We start from the raw sequence: 24100 nt of genomic DNA on the forward strand, positions 1-24100 counted from the left end.
AACATGGATGAACCTTGAAGACATTATGCTGTTAAATGAGTTTAAAAAGGACAAATATCGTGCTCGCTTCGGCAGCACATATACTAAAATTGGAACGATACAGAGAAGATTAGCATGGCCCCTGCGCAAGGATGATATGCAAATTCGTGAAGCGTTCCATATTTTTTAGCTGAAAAAAAAAAAAAAAAAGAATGAGGGAGCAAAGCAAGCAGAAGAAATAAAATTTTTTAAAAATGAAAAAAAATAAAAAGGACAAATATCATATAATTTCTCTTATAATAGATTACATAGAGTAATCAAATGCATAGACACAGAAAGTAGAATGTTGGTTGCCAGGGGTTCATAGGAGGATAAAATGGGAAGTTGTTATTTAATGAGTATAGAGTTTCAGTTCGAGAAAATAACAAAGTTCTGGATATGGGTGGTGGTGATGATTGCACAACAATGTGAATGTACTTAATACCACTGAAGCATAGGCTTAAAATGGTAAATTTCATTACGTATATATTACCACAATAAAATATTAAAAACTTTTATGCTTCAAAGATCACCAGCAAGAAAGTGAAAAGACAACTAACACGATAGGATAAAATATTTGCATATTATTTATCTGAAAAGGGTTGAGTATCCAGAATTTATAAAGAACAGTTACAATTCAACAATAATATCCTAACAAGTAATAAAAATCTCAACAAACTGAAAAATCAACAACTCTTCTTAGATTCATTAGAGAAGTGAGGTCACAGGGCAAAGTATTATACTAAAATTATACTAAAAAATTACAAAGCATACTAAAAAGCTAAAACAGCATTTATAGAGACAGAGAGCATCAGAACCAGACAAGATATGGCTGGGGTGTTGGAATTATCAGACCAAGAATTTGAAATAACTATGATTAACATGGTAAGGGCTCTAATGGATAAGGTAGACAATATACAAGAACAGATGGGCACTGTACACAGAGAGAAGGAAATCCTAAGACAGAATAAAAAAGATATACTAGAGATTAAAACTATAGTGTAACCTAAATGAAGAATGCCTTTAATAGTCTCATTGGTAGATTGGACATGGTTGAGGAAAGTCAGTGAGATTGAGAGTATGTCAATAGAAACTTCCAAAATTGAAAAGCAAAGAAAAAGAGACTGGAAAAAATGGAACAGAATATCTATAAACTTTGGGACAACTATAAAAGATTCAACATATGCATAACGGGAATACCAGAAGGAGACAAAAGAGAGAAAGGAACAGAAAAAATATTTGAAGCAACAAGAACTAGGAATTTCCCCAATTAATGTCAGACACCAAATTACAGATCCAAGAAACTCAGAGAACATCAAACAGGATAAATGTTCCAAAATAATACCTGGGAATATCATATTCAAACTGCAAAAAACGAAGATAAGGAAAAAATCTTGAAAGAAATTATCCCACCTAAAGAAAAGTAAAGATAAGAATTATATCTGGATTCTACTCAGAAGTCATGTAAGCAAGATGAGAGTGGGATGAAATATTTAAGATGCTAAGAGAAAAAAACTCACCAACTTGAAATTTTGTATCATGGGAAATTAACCTCCAAAAGTAAAGGAGAAACACTTTCTCAGCCAAAAACAGAGAATTTGTTGCCAGTGAACCTGCCATGCAAAAAAATCTTAGAAGAAGTGTTTCAGAGAGAAGGAAAATAATATAGGTCAGAACTTCTGATCTACATAAAGAAAGAAAGAGAATTGGAGAGGAGATGAGTTAAAACTTTTATTTTTCTTATTTTTAATTGATCTAACAGATAAATTTTTTGCTCGAAATATAATAGCAACAGTTTAATGACAGCAATGACAGAAGGGGCAGGAAGGAAGAATTAGGATTATTTTGTTTTTATAAGACTAATGAGGCAGTATAATGTTATATAAAAGGGGACATGGATTAGTTGTGAATGTATATTGCAAAGTCTAGGGCAACCACTTGAAAAAGTAAAAAAAAAAAAAAAAAAAGTATAACTTATCTGCTATGGAAAGAGAGAAAATGGAATCATACAGAAAGCTCAACTAAAACCACAGATGGCAGAAAAAGAATGGCAGACAAAAATTAAAATGAAGAACAAGAGCCACAAATAGAAAACAGTGACAAATATGGAAAATATTAATCTAATCCAACAATATCAAAAATCACTTTAAATGTTAATGGTCTAAATATATCAATTAAATGACATTGCCAGAGGGGATAAAAAAATAAGACCCAACTATGTGTTGCCTACAAGGAACCCACTCTTAATATAAATACTCATACAGATTAAGAGTAAAGGGATGAATAAAGACAAAAAAGAAATTAAAGAAAAATCTAAAAATAACTCCATGCTAATACTAAGCAAAATAAAGCTGAGGTAGCTATATTAATTTCAGACAGGGTAAAAAAAAAATTACAGACAGGGTAGATTTCAGAGCAAGAAATGCTCTCAGGAATAACATTTATATAATGGTAAAGGGGTCAGTTCTCTGGGAAGACATTGCAATGCTTAATGTGAATATGCCTAACAACAGAGTGCCAAAATATGTGAAACAAAAACAGATAGAACACCCCTCTATCAGAAATGGATAGATTCAGCTGGCAGAAAATCAGTAAGTACATAGTTGAACTGAAGAGCCCCATCAATCAAATGGATCTAATAAACATCTATAGACTACTTCATCCAACAACAACAGAAGAGACCTTCTCCAGGTCACAAGGAACATTCATTAACATAGACCGTTTTCTGGACCACAAAACACACCTTAACAAATTTGAAAGAATAGAAATCATACAATATCTGCTCTCAGGACACAATGGGTTAAACTAGAAATAGATAAAAAACAAAAAGGTGGAAAATACGAACATATTTGGAGATTAAACAACGCACTTTTAAATAACATATGGGTCAAAAAAGGAGTATCAAGAGAAATTTTAAATTTTGAATTAAATGAAAATTAAAATATATCAAAATTTATGGGATGCAGTGAAAGCAATGCTTATAGAGAAATTTATAGCATCAAATGCCTATATTAGAAAAGAAGAAAAATCTGTAAATCAATAACCTAGGCTTCTACCTTAGGAAGCTAGAGAAAGAAGAGCAAATTAAATACAAGTAAGCAGAAGAAAAAATAAAAATCAGGGCAGAAATCAATGAAATTGAAAATAGGAAATCAATTGAGAAAGTCAATAAAACTAAAAGCTAATCTTTGGAAAGATACATAAAATTGATAAGGCTTAGCCAGGCTAACCAAGAAAAAAAAGAGAGAGAAGACATAAATTACTAGTATCAAAAATGAAAGAGGGATGTCATTACAGATCCCATAGACATTATAAGGATAATAAAGAAATATTATGAACAATTCTATGGCACACATTTGATAACCTAGATAAAATAGACCAGTTCATTGAAAGACACAATTGGCCAAAACTCACACAAGAAGAAATTGACAATATGAATAAGGCCATATCTATTAAAGAAGTTGAATCAGTAATTAACAGTCTTACAAAACAGACAGTTACCAGGCCCAAATGGGTTCACTGGTGAATTCTACCAAGCATTTAAGGAAGAAATGATACCAATTCTTGGCCATCTCTTCCAAAAGATAGAAGCAGAGGGAATCATTCCTAGCTCATTCTGAGACCAGCATTACCCTATCACCAAAACTAGACAAAGTCATTACAAAAAAAACTACAGACCAAAATCTCTCATGAACATATGTGCAAAAATCTCAACAAAATATTAGAATCCAACAATGGATACAAAGATATATACACCACAACCAAGTAGAATTTATCACAGGTATGCAAGGCTGGTTCAACATTCAAAAATAAATTAATGCAATTTATCATAACCAGACTAAAGAACTAAAACCAAATGAGCACATCGACAGATGCAGAAAAAGCATTTGACAAAATCTGAAACCTACTACTGATAAAACTCTGAGCAAACTCTAAATAGAGGGGAACTTTCTCAACCTGGTAAAGAACATCTGCAAAAAACTTATAGTTAACATCACACTTAATGATAAGAAACTAGAAGTTTTCTTGCTAAGATCAGGAACAAGGGAAGGATATTCCCTCTTACCACTCTTTTTTCCATATTGTACTGCAATAACTCTAAAACTCCCAGAAAATAATATAGGAGAAAATCTTGACAACCTTAGCTGTGGTGATGACTTTTTAGATATGATCCATGAAAGAAAAAATTGATAAATTGTACTTCATTAAAATTTAAAAATTTTGTTCTGCAAGAGACAATATCAAGAAATGAGAAAATAAGCCACAGATTGGAGAAAATATTTGTAGAGGACATATCTGATAAAGGACTGTTTGCTATTCAAAATATAAGAAGAACTGAAAATTCAACAAGGAAATGAACAATTCAGTTAAAAATTGAGCAAAAGATTTTGACAGATAACTCACTGAAAAAGATATATAAATGGCAAATAAGCATATGAAAAGACATGGCATATCATGTGTTATTAGAGAATTGCAAATGAAAACAATGATATACCACTATGTACCTATAAGAATGGACAAATCCATAACCCTGACAACAAAATGATGGTGAGAATGTAGAGCAACAGAAAGTGTCATTTGTTGCTGGTGAGAAGGCAAAATGGTACAGTCACTTTGGAAGACATTTTGGCAGTTTCCTACAAAACTAAACATATGATCCAGCAATTATGCTCCTTGGTATTTAAGGAAATGAATCAAAAAACCTATGTCCATGCAAAAATCTGCACATGATTATTTATAGCAGGTTTATTCATAACTGCCTAAACTTGGAAACAATCAAGATGTCCTTCAGCAGGTAAATGGATGTGGTTCATCCAGAAAATGGAATAGTATTCAGTACTAAAAAGAAATGAACTATCAAGACATGAAAAAACATGGAGGAACTTTAAATGCACATTACTAAGTGAAAGAAGCCAATCTGGAAAAGGTACATACCATATGATTTCAACTATATGACAGCCTGAAAAAGGCAAAACTATGGAGACAATAAAAGAATCAGTGGTTTCCGGGGCTTCAGGGGGAGGGAGAGAAGAATAGGTAGGACAGAGAGGATTTTTTAGGCTGTGAAATTATTCTGTATACTATAATGGGGGAGTTCGACATCTCTCAGAGTTCATAGAATGTACTGATACCAAGAGTGAACCTAATGTAAACTATGGACTTTGGATACTGATGACGTACCGATGTAGGTTCACTCACTGTAATAAATATATCACTCTGGCTTGGAATGTTTATAGTAGGGGAGGCTCTGTGTGTGTTGGGGCAGGGGGTATATGAGAAATCTCTGTACCTTCCACTCAATTTTGCTGCAAGCCTAAAAGTGCTCTAAAAATATAGTCTTTTTCAAAATCAGACCAAAAAAATTTGGATAGACATTTCTCCAAAGAAGAAATACAAACGGTTATTAAGTGTATGATAAGATGTCCAACATCATTAAAGAAGTGTAAATCAAAAGAAAAATGTAGAATTGCAAAAAAACCAAAACAAAACAAAAAACTAACACTGACTAGGGTTGTTATAGGGCTTCCCCAGTGGCTCGGTGATGAAGAATCCACCTGCAATGCAGGAGACACAAGTTCAATCCCTGAATGGAGAAGATTCCCCTGGAGGAGAGCATGGTGACCCACTCATGTATTCTTGCCTGGAGAATCCCATGGACAGAGGAGCCTGGCTGGCTACAGTCCACAGGGTCACAAAGAGTCAGGCATGACTCCAGCGACTGAGCCTGCATACATGTAGGGTGGTTATAATAATAATTAAAGAGGAAAATTACAAATGTTGGTAAGGATGTGGACAAATTGAAATTGTCATTCACTCCTGGTGGGGATGTAAAATGATTCAGTTACCTTAGAAAATATTTTGGCAGTCCCTTAAAATGTTAAACATAGAGTTACCATATAATCCAACAAATCTATTTCTAGGTATATATGCAGGACAGATGAAAATATATATCTACAAAAAAACTTGAATATGTGTTCATAGCAGCATTATTTATAATATCACCCAAATGGAAACAACCCCACTGTACATGAATTGATGAATGGATAAGCAAAATGTGATATATACATATAATGGAATATTATTCAGCCATAAAAATGAATAAATTAATAATACATGCTACAACATAGGAGAATTCCAAAAACATTATACTAGGTGAAAAAGCCAGTCAAAAGAGACCACATATTGTATAGTTCAATGTATATGAAATGTCTAGAACATGAAAGACATATAGGGAGAAAGTAGATTAGTGTTTGCTAAGATGCAGGAATGGTGAATTGAGGGGTGTGAGCTAAAGGGTATAGGCTTCTTTTTGAAGATGACAATGTTCTAAAATTGATTGTTGTGATGGTTATACAATCCTGTGAATATACTAAGTACCACTGGATTGTATACTTAAGATGTGTTGTTTGTATGGCATATGAATTTTGTCTCAATAAAACTGATATTTTTTGAAAGCTTAATAGAATAGAAGGTGATCTTTGAGTCCTGAAGGATAATTAAATAATCACAAAGTAAAGAAAGGATTTCAAGCTGATGGAACAGCATGAACAATGGTTTGGATGCTTGAAATATGAATGACATGAAGGTAAATGGAGAAGGTATGTGTGGGTGATTTAGGTAGGTGTTGGGTGGAAGAATATGAGCCTGGGAAAGCAGCCTGGGAACTTGAATAGTGTGCTCAGGAGTTTGGACCTAATCTTACCAAGTCAGTGGAGATTCAAGATTTGTATCTGGGTTAGGAACTGACAAAGTCAGATTTCCAGTTTATGGAGCATGCCCTGACAATAGTTAGTCTGTAGAATATATGAGAGGAGGCAGGAATACCAGTTAGGCTTTTGTAAACTGTGTAGACTGCAAAAGTTATCACTGGGAGCTTTCTCAATTGTCTTCTCTGAGTTGCCTCCCCCAGGGCCTGCCCTGAGCCTTGTTCCTATAAGGTCTCACTATACTAAGATTTTATTTTTGGAAAATTAAATATGCACAATTTTCAAGCTCCAAAAGAATTACTCAGAGGCAGCATCTCTGTTTCTGAGAGAGACTTTGGTGCCAGTCCTAGGAGCCTACTAGGTAAATAGCAAACCAACTCTAGAGGTGGCCACGAAGTCCACAGTATGGGTCTTAACCTGTTTTCTGCATGCCTCACCCCCACCCCGCACACTTAGGATATTCTCTGTTTTAGAAGCTTCTTTCAACCCACAGCCCTAGACTCCAGTTAGCTCTACCACAAGCTGCTCTATGGCCTAAGTCAAGTCCTTTATTCTTCTAGATCTTTGTTTCTCTGTCTACATCACAAAGGATTCTAAAAATATGTTCTTTAACATATGGGCACAGGAGGAGCAGAGACAGAGAAAGACAGGAAAACAGATAAGAGGCGTAAACCGTTAGAGAGACTTAAACCTCTCTCTCTGGCTGAGAGCTCACTGGGTATACAGTGACCTAGTTCAGCCTGGGAAGGGTGAGGACTGTCCCTAAGCCAAACATGCTACCCTCAATCTGGCATCTGCCCCTTGGGAGGATTCCACTTTCAAATTAAAAATGTACTTCATGTTTTCCAGTGTTCTATGTGTCTCCAAATCACAGGAGAGCATTTTGTTTTGGGTAAGATAGGAACCTATAAGAAGCATACCCTTCATTAACCACCTCCACCGAACAATGGCAAGCAGACCAAAAGAACCTTGTCATTCAAGCTTGGCTTACTTGTGGTGAGGATCCTTGCCCTCATCCCACTAGCCCATCTGGATTCTTGACCATACTTCACAGAGGCCTTACAACTGGGGAGAAACAACGCAGAGAAGAAGGTCTACCACTCTACAAAGCAACCACAGTTTGAGGGACTAGTATGGCAGTGTCACAGAAACAGGGGAGCCAGGTTTGGGAGCAGCAAGTTGGGAGCATGGACTCATTCCCTGGGGCATGTAAACGGCTGATGGGAGCTTAGTGACCATCTATTCCAGTAGCCCCTAACTGAGAATGGTAGAAGGTAGTAAGGAGGGAATGGAAGGGAGGAGAGAAATCATTGAATGAATCCAAAACCCTCAAAGAAATTCTAGATTGACCCAAGATAAGGTGACATGTAGCACATGCTCACTAAAGTGTGAAATTTCTTTCTCTTTGCCTATAACAGTCATTATCTTTACTGGTCAGGCGTTCTGATGGGCAGTTATTACTTAAGCTAATAAGATGAAGAAATAAGTTACCATGTAAGCAATATATTTATTGGTTAAAAAATCTTGCAAAAATATATGGTCCAGGAGGGGAAATATTTTTAAGGGTGAAAAATTTGGGAACAGTAAAAAAGGCTTACCAGGGCACTAGTGGTAAAGAACCTGCCTGCCAATACAGGAGACATAAGAGATGTGGGTTTGATCCCTGGCTTGGGAAGATCCCCTGGAGGAGGACATGGCAACCCATTCCAGTATTCTTCCCTGGAGAATTCCATGGACAGAGGAGCCTGGTAGGCTACAGTCCACGGGGTTGCAAAAGAGTCAGATACAACTTAGGGACTAAACAACAATGACACAGTGGAATCCAAACGTTTAATTTTACTTATAAGGAAACTGAGACCCAAGGAAGAGAAGTAACTTGTCTGAAGTCACATAGTGAGTAGACCTGCCAGATGTGGAGCCCAGATATAACCACCATCCAGCACCCTGTTTCCTCTCCTCCACTTCAAGACTACCTATCCCTCCACAACAAAGTAGGTACTCAGGAAAGTTTTGTTGAATTGAACAAAACCCATCAGTTTTTCCAGGAAAAGCGTCCATGGTCATTAAGTTACCTGGATTGGCAGAATTGGGCCAAGAAAGTAGAGCCTGGGCTAAAATACTCTAGAGAGAGTATTAATAAGTACACAATAAGTATTGTGTATTATTACAAAGCCATGGACTTCTGAACCATGCTAGACCTATAGCAACCATAACTTTGATCAGGATATCATGGTTTCAACCCAAATCCTAAATTTCAGAATTCCCACACCCCTCTTACCAGGTGATTTATTTAATTTATATTTTATTGATGGATAATTGCTTTACAGAATTTTGTTGTTTTCTGTCAAACCTCAACATGAATCAGCCAGTTCAGTTCTGTCGCTCAAGTGTGTCTGACTCTTTGCGACCCCATGGACTGCAGCACGCCAGGCCTCCCTATCCATCACCAACTCTCAGAGTTGACTTAAACTCATGTCCATTGAGTCGGTGATGCCATCTGGCCTTCTCATCCTCTGTCATCCCCTTCTCCTCCTGCCTTCAGTCTTTCCCAGCATCAGGGTCTTTTCAAATGAGTCAGTTCTTTGCATCAGGTGGCCACAGTATTGGAGTTTCAGCTTCAGCATCAGTCCTTCAAATGAATATTCAGGACTGATTTCCTTTAGGATGGACTGGTTGGATCTCCTTGCTGTCCCAGGGACTCTCCAGAGTCTTCTCCAACACCACAGTTCAAAAGCATCAATTCTTCTGCACTCAGCTACTCAGCTTTCTTTGTAGTCCAACTCTCAAATCCATACATGACTACTGGAAAAACCACAGGTTTGACTAGATGGACCTTTGTTGGCAAAGTAATGTCTCTGCTTTTTAATATACTGTCTAGGTTGGTCATAACTTTTCTTCCAAGGAGCAAGTGAATCAGCCATAGGTATACATTTATCCCCTCCCTTTTGAACCTCCGTCCCATCTCCCTCCCCATCCAACCCCTCTAGGGTGATACAGAGCCTCTGTTTGAGTTCCCTGAGCCACACAGCAAATTCCTGTTGGCTATCTATTTTACATATGGTAATGTAATTTTCCATGTTACTCTCTCCATACATCTCACCCTCTCCTCCCCTCTCCCCATGTCCATAAGTCTATTCTCTATGTTTCTCCATTGCTGCCCAGTAAATAAATTCTTCAGAACCATTTTTTCTGGAGCCAGGTGATGTTTTATTGTGCCTCCAATGTCATTAAACCAGTGCTCAGAGTGGCTGTAAGTGGGTTGGAGCTTGGTAAAGCAACTCAGGGAAGGGCAACTTTGTTTTCACCAGGCTCAGTGGGTCAATTTCTTTGTGTTGAGAATAGGCACAGAGAAATAATAGTCCTAGAAGAAGGGTGGGTCTGCAGCAAATCTCAGATAAAATACATTCAAGTGAGAGGAATGGCATGAAGGGACCCAGAGAAGTGCTGCTGTTGCCTGAGTAGCTGTTTGGCTTTTGTAGCTCTTTAGAGGCAGGTCTAGAAGAAGCTCATAAAGACAAAGAAAGTAGAAAGTTCACACCAGCCCCCAAGCACCAAGGCTTTTGAAGCATTGGTGAGAGAGTATGGAGTCTGAATCCTCCGCCCATCCGGACTCCTGGAACCCTGGGGCGTTGGATGGAGTCTGTATCCTTCTTCTTAGGTTTCCCTCAATGGCGTTGCCTGCTGGGTTTGCAGGTCTCCTGGTTCCCTTCTCATTTCTCCTTGGAGGTGGTATTGACCAGCCCTCCCCCACCAGATAAGGACATCATGTTCTTCCTGATCTAAGAGAGCAAAGCAATCCTCATTCCCTGGGGTCTGGGAGGGCCGGAGAGGGAAGTTCTAATGTTTGTAAGCAGATCAGTCAGTCTCCTGGGCAGCCCCAGGGGCTCCTGGTCCAGATAGCCTCCACCACCTCCTGTTTAGTCCCCTCCTCATCATTTTCCCCCCCGTACAGCCTCTAGATTGCTTTGTTCATTGCCCAGAAACTTGCAGCTAGCCAAGAACAATGCATCCCACCTCCCTGGAATTGTCACTCCAGCATGGGGGTTGGCTGAGGAAGAAAAGTGCACTGTGCTCCTCACTAGGCCTCTCTCCAACTCTCTCCAGCCCTTTCCTGCCTGCCAGTGGGGACTGTTCTGGTGCACAAACACTGTCTCCAACCTACAGGATGGGCTGAGCACCACCCCCAACCTCCCTGGAAGTCTAGCATAGCAAAAAATACTTAAATAGCTGGTTTGAGTGGCCTTAAGGCCCAGGGGAAGAATCTGAAGGGTAAGCAAGGGCAGCAAGAACCTGGAGGGCTGCAGTAGCTGATGAGTCAGTGCTTTCTAAAGGGTTCTGCTCCTGCCTTTCTCTATAGTAATTCATTCTCAGGAACACATGCAGGGACTCCAGAGTCCAGGGCAAAGTTTTTGTTCTTGGATTCCCCATTCCAGCCTGCCCCTTCTCACAATGTGACAAAATCTTCTCAAGCCACACCCTCCTGGACTGAGAGTTACTCTTGGTTTTCAAATAGTCCCATGAGGCCATTTTAAATTTTGTTAAGGAAATATAAACTTAAATAAAATAAGAGTAAAATAAAAGTATGGCAATTTCCTTGGGGATTCCTAGAAGGAAGACATGAGATAGATCTCATATTCCATTCTAGTAATAGTTCTATTAACAGATGCACACCATGTGATCTCTTTCTGAACCCCTTTCCTGAAACAACAGCTGTTTGCTGGCCATGGGCCAGCTCAACCCTGAAGGCCAGGTTCCTCCATGTTGCCATATTCTCTGGCTCAGTGACAGAGCAATAGGTCTGAAACTGACTATTTTAGGATTGTGTCCCCTCTCCCACTCATGGACTTCTAGTCTCTCCTAACTGAAGACCCTAGCCTTTGTCTAGGCCAGTGTCTTTAAAAAGAAATTAATATTGTCCTTTTTTTGGTATTATTATTAGTTTGCTTTAGTAAACACATAATATTTACAAAAGTTTTGGCTCTCATTCCCCGCCCACCCCAGACAACTTCCTATGTGAAAAGTTTTAAGTTTTTAATTAAAATTCTTCCTACATGGATGGGTTTTCAGAAACCCATTCCTCATACTTGGGGAAGTGCTACTGTAGGGTCAACAATGTGTAATAACATCAAAAGGATGTAAAATATCAACAACAACAAAAACTACCAAAAATAGCATTGAGGACAAAATAAAAACACAAATGCAGCATTAGCCAAGTCAGTTTCTGCTAAACACATTTTGAAAATGGAAGTCACCAGTTACAAGGTACTTGTAAATGACTTATACATACATATTCATAACAGTTTTATTTGTAATAGTCCGAAACTAGAAATAACCTAAACATCTGTCAACAAATGAATGGATAAGTGTTATATCCATACAGTAGAATGCTACTTAGCAATAAAAAGGAACAAAATGTTGACATACACATTATTTTGAATCTCAAAATAATTACACTTACTGAAAGAATTTCTAAGACAAAAGAGCACATACTGTATGCATCCATTTATACAAAATTCTAAAAACTGCCAACTAACCTACAGTGACAGAAGACAGATCAGTGGTTGCCTGGGGATGGTGATGGAAGGAAAGATGTACTGCACAAGGGCATGAAGAAACTTTTGGGAGTGATATGTTCATTACCTAGGCTATTGCAATGAATTCATGGGTACATTTATTGGCCAAAATTTACCAAATTATAAACTTTAAACATATACAGTTTATTGTACATCAATTATAGCTTCATAACGTATTAAAAAGTAATTAGATACAGAGCAAAAAGTTTATTGTAGCAGATGCTGCTGGGCTTACTCAACATCCATTTTAATTCTCTATTTCTGTCACTACTACAAAAGCTACAAAAGCTAATTGCTTACATTTCCAGACTCCAAGCTAAAAGTTAGAAAGTTAAAAATCTTTTTAAATCCATGGAATCTCTTTTCCTTTCCAATTGCAATTTTACACTGAAGCACATTGTATACATCATATAAAAGCAGGGCTGCATTAGTGTGATGGGGGTTCTTGTCAGGATACTGGAAAGTCCATTCAATCTTTTCTCATTTACTTTCTCCTCATCCATACTGTCCCTCTGCTGTAGTCCCTGAGGGGTTCTGAATAATCTCTGGAGTTATATAGATATCGTCTTTCTCAGGCTAGCTACTGTCTCACTATCTGTCCTAAAAGATGATGAAGCCTAGTCTCTTCATTTGATAGGTAGGGAAATTGAGCCATGAAGAGGTGAAGAGACCTGCACATGGTCTCACAAGACAGAAGCAGACATTGGTGGCCCAAATGTTTTGGGAGTCCCAAGACTGTGTTGAGCCTGTGGGTGGTATTTCTGAAGGGCTTTTATTTTGATGGAATTTTCTTTTAGTTTCTTTACAGGTGTCTTGAACCCCTAATGAATTCCTGCCCCCCTAGTCCTAAGCACAGCTACTCTTCTGTTCCCTGCTCAGTCCTATAAAACCTTCCCCCTCCTTTCTGGAGAAGACCTTTCTCCATGGATATGCAGCAGGTTTAACAGCAAAGTTGTGACACGCTGGGACAAGAACACTAAACTGGAATCAAAAACTCTGGGTGAAACACTAGCAGTCAGAACTCCCCAGGAAACTTGTACCTCAGTACAAGTGCCACTTTAAATGAAGAGAACCTCAAGCCTCAAAGGAGCCATGGAACCAGAAAACACAAACAACCTTGATTCCCAGTCATTCTCTGGATGCCTGTAAGGGGCTCCACCCAAACTCAGAGGGGCAGCTCCAGACCCTCTTCAAAGATACTGGGTCAACAGAGATGGGGTTTCCATCACTAAGGAGAATAAGAGACAGGAAGAGGGAGTCCAGGGGGAACAGCAGCTATGAAAGCAGCTGGCATGGCCTGGGCTGAAGGGCTCATGAAGACACACTCCACTGAGGGTAGGGGAGAGTGAAGGCCACTACAGGGCACAGGCTTAGATTTAGAGAAATCAGGAGCTTGGAGCAAAGCACCTGGCCTCTCCATATGGGGCTGGAGATGGGATTAAGGCTGAATCTCTCCTAGGAGGAGTTGGAAGTGATTAAGTTTCAAATCTCCGGGGTGGTTTCTGGCAACATAAAGCTAAGAGCTAGAATGTTTTTCAACTTTGTAATTTCTTTAATTTGGTAATGATACCAGAGCTGCAGACCCTCTGTTCCATATATCTGTATCTGTCATTTAGTGGTAGATCCAACCCAGGCCAAGGAGCAAGGTAAAGAAGATTGTAACTACAAAAAGAGCCTTCTTGAAAAAGTAGGTCACCATGTGTGTTGCCTAGCACTGCGTGTGAGGGAACCGCCAAGCAAAGCTGGAAACAAGCTGCATGGAGGGGATGTCTCTCCCCACCCTACCCCACCCTTCTCACACATACACTGCACACACTCATTTTCCAACACATTGCTGTCCTTTAGAAGAACTTGAACACCATGATTTGGATAAGAAAAGACTGAGAAAACAGAGAAAAAGTGGTAGTCACAAAAAATAAGAGCTGAGGCCCAGAAAGGGAAGGTCATAGAGAGTGTAAGGATTTGTTCAAGGTGACATGGTTTGTTAGTGGCAGATTTGGAGATAGACTTCCCTAACTCCCAATCCAAAATGGAGATCAAGATAGAATGAATGTTTCTGAGGCAATACACAGCTAGACTAAAGAAAGAGCTTCCTATGAAATCTTGCCATTTGTGACAAGATGGATGGACTTTGAGGGCATCATACGAAGTAAAGTAAGTCAGAGGGGAAAAGATAAATACTATATGATCTCACTTGTATATGGAGTCTAAAAATAAAACGAAAACAAAAAACCAACCAAACAAAAAACCCCAGAGCTCATGGATATAGAGAACAGACTTGAGGCAGGGTGTTGAGGTGGTTGAAGAGGGTCAAAAGGTATACATTTCCAATTAAAAATGAATAAATCTTGGGAATGTAATGAACAGCATGGTGACAATAGTTAATAATACTGTATTGCAAACTAACACAACATTGTAAAGCAATTCAGTTCAGTTCAGTTCAGTCGCTCAGTCATGTCCGACTCTTTGCGACCCCATGAACCGCAGCACGCCAGGCCTCCCTGTCCATCATCAACTCCTGGAGTCCACCCAAACCCATGTCCATTGAGTCGGTGATGCCATCCAGCCATCTCATCCTCTGTCGTCCCCTTCTCCTCCTGCCCTCAATCTTTCCCAGCATCAGGGTCTTTTCCAGTGAGTCAGCTCTTCGCATCAGGTGGCCAAAGTATTGGAGTTTCAGCTTCAGCATCAGTCCTTCCAATGAACACCCAGGACTGATCTCCTTTAGGATGGACTGGTTGGATCTCCTTGCAGTCCAAGGGACTCTCAAGAGTCTTCTCCAACACCACAGTTCAAAAGCATCAGTTCTTTGGCACTCAGCTTTCCTCACAGTCCAACTCTCACATCCATACATGACCACTGGAAAAACTTGACTGGACAGACCTTTGTTGATAAAAGTAATATCTCTGCCTTTTAATATGCTATCTAGGTTGGTCAAAACTTTCCTTCCAAGGAGTAAGTGTCTTTTAATTTCATGGCTGCAATCACCATCTGCAGTGAATTTGGAGCCCCCCAAAATAAAGTCAGCCACTGTTTCCACTGTTTCCCCATCTATTTGCCATGAAGTGATGGGACCAGATGCCATAAACTTAGTTTTCTGAATGTTGAGCTTTAAGCCAACTTTTTCACTCTCTTTCACTTTCATCAAGAGGCTCTTTAGTTCTTCTTCACTTTCTGCCATAGGGTGGTGTCATCTGCATATCTGAGGTTATTGATATTTCTGCCAGCAATCTTGATTCCAGCTTGTGCTTCTTCCAGCCCAGCATTTCTCATGATGTACTCTGCATATAAGTTAAATAAGCTGGGTGATAATATACAGCCTTGACGTACTCCTTTTCCTATTTGGAACCAGTCTATTATTCCATGTCCAGTTCTAACTGTTGCTTCCTGACCTGCATACAGGTTTCTCAAAAGGCAGGTCAGGTGGTCTGGTATCCCCATCTCTTTAAGAATTTTCCACAGTTTATTGTAATTGCAAAGCAATTATATTGCAATAAAAAATACTGTTTTGCATACTTGAAAGTAGCTAGGAGAGTAGATCTTGAAATTTCTCATAATAAGAAAAATTTTGTAACATTTGGTGATGGATGTTAACTGGACTTATTATGGTGATCATTTTGCAATATATACAAATATTGAATCATTAGTACACCTGGAACTACTATGTTTTCTCAATTATACCTCAATAAAAAAGATGTTCCTCCATAAGAAGTCATATAAGACGCTGAGTTAGGAAACCTGAAAAAACATATCTTTTTCATATAAGACATTGATTTGGAGTAAAGCAAGACAGCACAAAGTTTCTCTAAACCATAGGGATTCTTCCTCAAAGTTTAGGAAAGTGCTGACTATTTTCTAAGGGTGGCCTGTGTCTTCTCATCACATAGGACCCTGGCTAAAGATCCAAATTCCAGGTCAAATTTGGAATTTGATTTCACATTTGATTTCACATTGATTTGATTTCACATTGCCCAGAACTGGTGTTATTCTGGAGTTCCAAGAATCAGACAATAAAATAGGATTAAATGTTCGAGAATTTACTAAGGGAAAGGAGAGCATGGAGAAGGGGGCCTGGGAAGGTTAAGAGAGCCATGAGAATGTAATCTAAGTCTGACCCTGAACAAAAGGGAAAGGTAGAGAAGTTTGGGTAGAGGTGACCCAGTCTGCTCTACACTCTAAGAAAGGTTTGAAAAAGCCATCAGGGATTTATGTGACTGATGTCAGTAGGCAGTCAGAGGAGTTCTGTGTCTCTCATGAATGGGTCTACTTTAGTATCTCTGCCATGTAGTGGGCACCTTAGCACAAATGCTGGGGTGGGTTTCAGAGTACAGCAATCCTTGGTCACTTAAGCTCCTTGTAGTCAGAGGTCATCAAGGTACATTCCCTCGAGTACCAAAGAACTCCATCTTTATCTTCAGTAAAAGATACCCTTTCTTTGCCCAGATACATATGCTTTCCCCATATCCATAGGGCAACTGGAACCTTGAGTCTCTAGAGAGAAAGAACAGAAGAGGACTAGGAACCAGAGAGCCTCTCCCTGGAACAATGAAGTCAGACCACCTGGAGCCATGGGTTCTTTTCTTCCATAGACCTGCCCTCTGTCGTGGACTAATATGTTCATACCACCCATGCTAGTTGTCGATTAAAGCCATTCAATTCTAGCAGCCCTTCCAAGTATCCTGAATGTATAGACTGTTTCTTGTTCCAGTGAAGTGAAAGTGAAGTCGCTCAGTCGTGTCCAACTCTTTGCAACCCCGTGGACTGTAGCCTACCAGGCTCCTCTGTCGATGGGATTTTCCAGGCAAGAGTACTGAAGTGGGTTGCCATTTCCTTCTCCAGGGGATCTTCCCAACCCAGGGATAGAACCCGGGTCTCCCGCATTGTAGGCAGACACTTTACCATCTGAGCTACCAGGGAAGCCAAGCACACTCTTATACTTCCTTTCTCTAGCTTCTTAATCACCTAGGCCTGGAGAACACAAAGCAAAGAATGGCCAAGGAGGTGGGGTGAAAGTTGGAGAGAATGCCACATACAACTGTTTTCTTCCAACAGTGGGTGTTACTATAGGGATCAAGTCAACATTTTGCTGACCACCTCCCCCCCCACCCAATAAACCTAACCTCCATTAGTCTATACACCTGTATTAACAGGCAATTAGCATACCTGCTTAGTGGATGAGAAAACTGAGGATACATGTAAGCCACTTGCCTACAGTCACACAATTCTAAGTGGCAGAGACCCTAAACTTATAACAGACCTTGGTGGGAGGGGACCCAAGTTTTGTCCTTCAGTGAGTTTTCCCTCTTTCAGAACCACTGGAGGCCACTACTAATCTGCATTTTCTTTCTGGTAACTGCCATGGCTTCAACTCAGCTTCAGCCACTGCTACTGCCTCAGTGTCTCTTTTCCAGACTACCTCTCAGCTTCTAGACTTGATAGGAGGCAGGAAAAGTCCTGGATTAGGATCAGGGTCAGAGCTCAGTTATAGGTAGAGACCAAAGTGGAGGTTTGGAATGGCTTGAGAGGATCCAGGCAGGGCTCTGGTGAGACAGGGATTGAAGCTTAGCTGGGCTTTCCATACACCCCAGTCTACACACCACTTACTGGCATGAACAAAATAAACTACTCCCCTACAAAACTGCAACTTCCCTGGTGGCTCAGACGGTAAATGCATCTGCCTACAATGCAGGAGACCCAGGTTTGATCCCTGGGTTGGGAAGATCCCCTGGAGAAGGAAATGGCAACCTACTCCAGTACTCTTGCCTGGAAAATCCCATGGATGGAGAAGCCTGGTAGGCTACAGTCCATGGGGTCGCAAAGAGTCAGACATGACTGAGCAACTTCACTTTCACTACAACACTAGTCCAAAGGGATTTCTTTATTGTGCTAGCTTTGATTTTACTTTAAAAAGCCCACAGAACACCGGTCCAGGAGATTTAACAAGCACATTCTTGGGCACTGAGTCATTGGTGGTAGGAGGTAGAGAAAGAAGCAGAAATCTGACCAAGTCTTTTTTTTGTAGTCAAAGACTACAATATAGCAAAGTGTCTATGTTGCCAAACAGTTATTGATATTCCCTTCCAGCCTGATTATTTAAAGACAGGTATATAGAGTATGTTGAAGAGGATGTTCTTTTTATTCAGTATCACTAATGTTTCATTTTACTAGTAGAATAGTTCAATAAATTTTACTTTTCTGAAGAAAGGAAAGACTACTTGGTGATGTGGGAAAAGATATATATATATATATCCCTCATTACTGGGCAAGTCAAGCTTACACACAACTATGGGCCCAGAGCCAGCAAGAGAGCAAGCAGAGATGAACAGACATCAGAATTCCCAGTGCCTGGTGTCTCTCTTCTCCTTCCTCTGTGCTAACTCTGCCTAAAGTTCTGGTGCACAGGAGGTAGGCTCTGTGTGAGAACTGCAAGTAGATGGGGTAGAAGCTGAAGGATATTCTAGGTAGCATGGTCCTTTGGAGGGAGCCAGAGAAGAAACATTCCTTATATGAGAGGCTTCCAAGAAAAGTCAGAAACTGGCCCAAATTGTTTGTGGGCTTCTCATTGGAGGTAGACAGTCTCTTCATAAGCATTCGTGATAGGTAAAGAAAGAGTAAGAAGGCTAGAAGTAAGACTTCTGATCTAGCATGAGGGGAAAGGTGATGACAAGAGGGTCAGTGGGGCTTAGGACAGTATCAGTGATTCTGAATCTCAGACTTTTACACTCCTAGGCTGTCTATATTTCAGGGTTCAGGGTCTTACTGAGGTGCAGGGTGACCCAGAGTCAATGGAGTAGAGGCTGGGAAGCCTGATTTGTTGGGAGTCTGCCCTTCAAGCCTCGAAGATATAAGGTTTGCTTTCTGTAGAGTAAGTTTTTTTTTTTTTTTTTAATCTTGACTGTACATTAGAATCACCTAGAGAAGTTTTAAAAATGTTGCCCCTCCACCCCCGCTCAGAGATGTTGATTCAATTGGTCTGGGGTAGGGCAAGCCCATCAGCATTTTTTAAAGATCCCCAAGGGTTACCCTGGTGGTTCAGATGGTAAAGAATCCACCTGCAATGCAAGAGACCTGGGTTCAATTCCTGGGTTGAGAAGATCCCCTGGAGGAGGAAATGGCCACCCACTCCAGTATTCTTGCCTGGAGAATCCCATGGACAGAGGAGCCTGGCGGGCTACAGTCCATGGGGTCACAAAGAGTCGGACACAACTGAGCAACTAAGCACAAGGGATTTTGATAGGCAGCTTGGACTGAGAACCATTGCTCTGGAAGAAGTCCACAGTCTCAGTATGATGCCAGCTTAGGTAACAGGTCAAGTGACTGGGAGTTGGTAAAGACAGAAAGGGAAGAAGTAGCAAGAGATGGATGCTGTAGAAAGCACACACTGGCCTATATGAGCCAGGAGACCTAGGTCGAGGACTTGTTTCTGCCACTGCTTTACTGTGTGACCTTGGTCAAGTTCCTGCCTCTCTCTGTGCCCCTATATCTCCACCAGTAAAACAAAGGAGTTGGATTTCACGGCCTCTAAGTGTTCTTCCAACTTCTTCAACATTCTAGGAATTTACCAGGCAGGAGAAGGGAGTGGGAGATGCTTTGCTGCTGCTGTGTACTCAAGGCTTGACCTGTGGGGGATGCAAAAGAGCACTGCTAACTCAGCCTATGAGGAAAGGTTGATCCCAGGGACCTGCCTATCTAGAGCTCAAACTGAAAGGAATCGAAACTATTCTCCTTAATCGTGAGCCCACTAGGTAGAGGCAGTGCCTAAGTGCAGGCTCCTTTGATAGCATCACATACATATTTATTAACAGTATTTGCAGCAATAGTAGTAGTAGTGATAATGATCTTAATTTGATATCTACATTTCCATCTCATGACAGCACAAGTGTGTCTGCAGTAGCATCCTAAAGAACTTAAACCACTTCAACCGCATTTTCTTCTTCATTCTTATTATCTCCCCACTGGGAAGATGAAGGCCCAGGGAACTGAGGTAGAAGTGTATGTAGTAATTCCTATTTCAAGTCACTGTTTTCCAAGCTCAAATGTGGCCAAGACTCTCAGCCCACACACTAGACTCTAAGAATGGCTTGCTGCCCAGTTGGGAAGTGAGCAAAGTGTCTTCTTCCACCTCCAATTCAATTCATAACTTCTCCTCTCTGTACCTCCTTTCCCAGTCAGTAGGGCACTACTAGCCTCCTGGCAGTTTCTTCATCCATTTCCTGCCTCTCCCCTGTAGCCCTACTCATGAATTACAACTACAGAACACAATCCATTCAATAACAATTTCACCATGCAACAATCACAACTCAGAAGTAAGTCAATTACTTAGACTGGAAGCTTCCTGGAAAAGAGATCTTGCTTTCTTTCTCCTCAGTCCCCTACAGCTTAACATAGAACTGAGCAGTCAGTGCATACCTTTCACAAGAGGCCAGTTGGCTCATCTGATAAAGTTGCCAGGGCTAACCAATCAAGGATTGTAAAAGCCCAGTGCAATAGCCAGATATTCATGGATTTTGTGAGTAGATATTTTCCCTGGTGGCTCAGATGGTAAACCGTCTGCCTGCAATGCGGGAGGCCCAGGTTTGATCCCTGGGTCAAGAAGATCCCCTGGTGAAGGAAATGGGAACCCACTCCAGTACTCTTGCCTGAAAAATTCCATGGACTGAGGAGCCTGATAGGCTACAGACCATGGGATCGCAAAGAGTTGGACATGACTGAGCGAATTCACTTCATTTTGGAATACAGGTCCAAAGCCTTGGCTTGCTACTGCAGGCTCTTCTTGTCCCAGGTCCAAAGCCTTGGCTTGCTACTGCAGGCTCTTCTTGTCCCTCTTTCACATAGTGCACTCCTACAGTACACAGTATACTCCTACCTGTGCCATAGAACTACTCCTGCCTGCTCCCCACATGGCTTTCATGCCCTGGTGCCTCCTCTTCAGGTTCATTCTCCTCTTGACTCAGGTCCTCTATACCAGCAGTAGAATGTAGGAGGAGCAACACTCCACCTCCTTCACTACCCCTCACCTTACTTGGGTCCACTCTGCCTGGAATGGCCTGGTTCTTATCAAGGCTAGTACTACCCCATTCCTTCTTCATTGCTTTCTCGTCATCGTCACAATTCTTCCCTATTCTCCAAGCCAGAAGAACTTCTAAATTCCCAGAGGCCTTTTGCTCCTCTCTCTCATGGCCCTTAGCATTTTCTGTTCTACTTTATAATTAACCCCTCAATAACACTAAGATAGCTCACTTGTTGTATGACCTTTCAACAAGTCACTTAACCTCTCAAGCTTTAGTTACTCATCTGTAAAATGGAGATAACAATCTTTGCTCTAACTACCTCCCAGATTAAATGAGATAAAATATGTGAAATAGAAATATATAGTACATAATCATAATGATAGATAATGTTTATTACCTATCATTATATGTGCCAGGCACTATTCAAAGTACTTCATATGTATATCAATTCACTTAAACCAACAAGCAACCCTATTCAAAGCTTACAATTATTATCCTGATTTTGAGGAAACTGAGGCACATAGAGAGATAAAGTAATCTGCACAAGGACACACAATTAGTCAACTGTAGAACTAGATTTGAATCTAGGCAGTCTAGCTTTTGAGTGCTCACGTATGACTTAGTAATACAACTCCAATGCAGGCAACAAAATATTAATTTACATATATACACACAGATGCATGCATACATATATATTCTTATGAATTTTAATATTAAGTGTGATGTAATAGGAAAAGAAATAGAAATTTAGAAATTTAGAGAATAGATTGATATGATTTAAACCTGTTGAATAAAGCATCATGGAATATATATTGACTTAAGCTTTGTCATGAAAGATGAATTAGAGCAAGGTGAGTATCATAAGATTAGTGTTTGGTGTAGTCAAAAGCCCAGAGGCAGAAGTATGTCTGAGGTACAGGGATGAAAACAGTGAGGACATCGAGTTGGCTGGAGTTGGGGCATAATGGAAGCCAGACAGTGAAGGGATAGATGAACAGTAAAAGAAATGGCCTATAAAAAAATAAACATGACCTGCTGAACAAGAGCTACATGGGGTTTAGATGTGGCTCTCTCTGGGCCAATGAAATCAAATTTACATATGCATGAGGATGGTCAAGGATGAGATATGTAAGTGGATTCAAAAAAAGGAGAGTCAAGGTGAAAGGTATACTGCAACAAAGATAAATGACAGTTAATCTACTTGTAATAAAAAGAAACCTGCACAATTATAGACTGAAGGAGCTATGGCTTAGTAGAGACCTAGGAGAGATAGTTAGGAGTTTTAGACAACAATAAGTTTAAAAGGTAACAAAGTTGTGATGTTCCATCTTATTGGAAATCTTGAGCTGAGTTGTCCAAAATGTACTGATCAGAACAAAGGAGGAGATAGTTGTTCTTTCTTCTGCTCTGAGCAGACTATCACCTGGAGGGATGCTGGGGTTCCATGGCCCCACACACAAAGAGCAACTAGAATGTGTCTAGAGGAGAGTAGACTGAGGACAATTGAACTTATATGAGCATCAGTGAAAGAAGACCTGGGTATATTTGTATATCTATGTGTATTTACATGTGTAAAATATATATGTAATACACATGCCTATATATGTATATGCCACATTTGTGTTATGATGCAAAATGTACATATAACTAATCTATATTTTAAATATACATGTTATATTTACATTACCTTAAACAAATCTCACAAAACAGCAATTATTCCTACTCTATGTGACAAACTAACATTGTCTGATGTATTGTATTTTTTTAAAATGCAGAATGTGACCTACTAAATTAATTTCATGACCAACTAATGGGGTATAATGCACACTTTGAAAAAGAGTATACTAGATAAATCTAGAGGGTCCCACATGCTATAGGCTCCTACCCTTCTGTGTTGCTCATTTCTTGCTTCCTAATCCAAAATGGTACCTGAATTATGGGCATGTCACTACTTTTCTAGAGCAGGAGCTATAAGACTGCCTGCATTAGGAAAAAAGAGAAGGCTTGCCCCTCTCCAGGCTAGTTCTCAAATCCACTCTGTTGAGAGTAGGGTGGTAATGCTTCAGGAAAGAGAGCTGATGATTGGCAGTTAAAAAGGTGGTGGAAACTGGGTGGCCCAGCCTCAATGCATGTCCATTTGGGGTGGGGGTGCCTAGGGGACTTACCAACTCCATTCTGGTCATTTTACCATGATCTGAGGGGGTTCCAGGACCAATCTGCTGCTAGTCATTTAGCTCAAATTGTGCTCTAACAGTGGACAAAGGCATTGACTTTTCCCTTCTTCATATAGAGGGCATCCTTGGACCCTTTTGCTAACTGTGGGCTCCTCCAAGCCCTTTAATAATGGTACATCCCTTCTTCTGAGAGAGCATGCCATACTTGAATCCAGCTTCATTCCCTCCTATTTATAACACCAGGGAAGCTAAGTACACCAAAAGCATTTGAACAGTGTGGCACATTTAACTGTCACACTCTCCAATGAGACATTTGTCCCATGACAGGTGGGGGACCCCCCAGGGAGATGATATGTCAATGCAAATAGGCATATCACTATCAGAAATTCCCCCTCATACACATTCACACACTTCCTTTATAATCCCTTCCTGAGCTACTGGGCCTTGAGGATTCAGAGTTTTCCTTGCTTCATAGCTTATCCCCTCATCACTAACCAATAACCTTCCATGTCAATTCATAGCCAAGCCTACCAAGGTCTATCCATATGACATGGTCATTTATTCCTTGCCTGGAATAAAACATTGAAAATAACCTCAGAGATATCATTGACAAACTA

General features: G+C 40.2%; 1 protein-coding gene and 1 non-coding gene across 2 annotated transcripts in view; one reads left to right on the forward strand and one right to left on the reverse strand.

Annotated features, from left to right (window-relative positions):
* Positions 1-24100, reverse strand: part of SLC16A2 (solute carrier family 16 member 2) — a 130035-nt gene that overhangs the window by 66967 nt on the left and 38968 nt on the right. The window lies entirely within an intron of this gene.
* LOC122436042 lies at positions 60-166 on the forward strand. The gene has a single exon (XR_006267815.1). It is a non-coding gene; the product is annotated as a U6 spliceosomal RNA (small nuclear RNA).

This window comes from Cervus canadensis, chromosome X, assembly GCF_019320065.1.
Source record: "Cervus canadensis isolate Bull #8, Minnesota chromosome X, ASM1932006v1, whole genome shotgun sequence".
NCBI lineage: Eukaryota > Metazoa > Chordata > Mammalia > Artiodactyla > Cervidae > Cervus > Cervus canadensis.